Raw genomic sequence first — 252 nt, 5'->3', positions numbered from 1 at the left:
TGCAAAGAAACATCTCTGTCGCCTTTAGCCCATCTTCCCAGAGCCATGTTTGTAAACACCCTCAGATCTTCTGGTGTCACATTCCTACCCATCTGTTCCAAGGAGGGTGCAGCCGAGAAAGCCGCCAGAAAGGCCCCACTTGGGTTCTCAGCCTCCTCTGATTTACATAAAAAGATTCACAAGAATCAAAATAGTTACAGTCTACAACTATAGGTTATTTTAAAAAGCCTTTGCAAGCTTGTCAACGGGGTG

The sequence above is a fragment of the Pteropus vampyrus genome, unplaced genomic scaffold (genome assembly GCF_000151845.1).
Source record: "Pteropus vampyrus isolate Shadow unplaced genomic scaffold, Pvam_2.0 Scaffold22, whole genome shotgun sequence".
In the NCBI taxonomy this organism is placed as follows: domain Eukaryota; kingdom Metazoa; phylum Chordata; class Mammalia; order Chiroptera; family Pteropodidae; genus Pteropus; species Pteropus vampyrus.
The sequence above is the reverse complement of the archived record's forward strand: the minus strand, read 5'-3'. Positions refer to the sequence as shown.